This window comes from Dioscorea cayenensis, unplaced genomic scaffold, assembly GCF_009730915.1.
Source record: "Dioscorea cayenensis subsp. rotundata cultivar TDr96_F1 unplaced genomic scaffold, TDr96_F1_v2_PseudoChromosome.rev07_lg8_w22 25.fasta BLBR01000269.1, whole genome shotgun sequence".
Taxonomy (NCBI): Eukaryota; Viridiplantae; Streptophyta; class Magnoliopsida; order Dioscoreales; family Dioscoreaceae; genus Dioscorea; species Dioscorea cayenensis.
Window position 1 is genome coordinate 2,348 of NW_024086660.1, and position 865 is coordinate 3,212.

The 865-nt window shown below is 42.2% G+C and overlaps 1 non-coding gene across 1 annotated transcript; it reads left to right on the forward strand.

Annotated features, from left to right (window-relative positions):
* The first annotated feature begins 277 nt into the window (after positions 1-277).
* Positions 278-384, forward strand: LOC120253971. The gene has a single exon (XR_005534486.1). It is a non-coding gene; the product is annotated as a small nucleolar RNA R71 (small nucleolar RNA).
* The last annotated feature ends 481 nt before the right edge of the window (positions 385-865 follow it).

Consider the following 865-nt stretch of genomic DNA (forward strand, 5'->3'; position numbering starts at 1 on the left):
AGTGGCCACCCTTGGTGAAGTCAATATATCCAATTTCTTGCACAACGCCTCTACTTGTGCTGCTAAGGATGTCAACGCATCAATTTCATGGATTCCAACTACTTTCTTTTCTTCCATTGCATTCCATTAGTAGCTATACATGGCTATTTCCTCTACCAACTATTAGGCTTCTTCAGGGTTCTTGTTCCCAAATGTACCTACTGCGACGACATCTAGAAGTTGTCTTGGGCTTGGATTCAACCTATTGTAAAAGGTGTAAATAATCATCCAGTCGAGCAATCCATGTTGTTGGCATTTCCACAAAAGATCCTTGAATCGCTCCCATGTCTCAAACCAGGACTCGAGCTCCATCTGAACAAATGACGATATCTCATTACGAAGCTTTGCAGATTTTCCCGAAGGGAAGTACCTTGTAAGAAAAGCTTCGACCATCTCATTCCATGTCGTGATGGATGCTTGTGGGAAAGAGTAGAGTCACTGCTTTGCTCTTCCTTTTAGAGAGAATGGGAAAGCCCTCAATCGTATAGCATCATTAGTAACACCATTGATTTTCATCATGTCATAAACCTCCAAGAAGTTTTCAATATGGTTGTTTGGAACCTCATTGGCCAAACCATTGAACTGCGCAGACTGCTATATTATCTGGATGAATGCCAGCTTCACCTCAAAATTTAGAGTTGTAATCGGGGGTCGCACAATGCTAGATTGTGACCCCAATAGTGACGGTCTAGCGTAGTCAGAAAGTGTTCTCTGTTGCTCATTCTGTTTTGTCATGTTGTCAGATCCTTTAACTTCCACTTCAGCTAGATTCGATGATTCTTGCACAGGTTCTTACCTTCTTCTAAGTGTACGCTCAAGCTCAGGA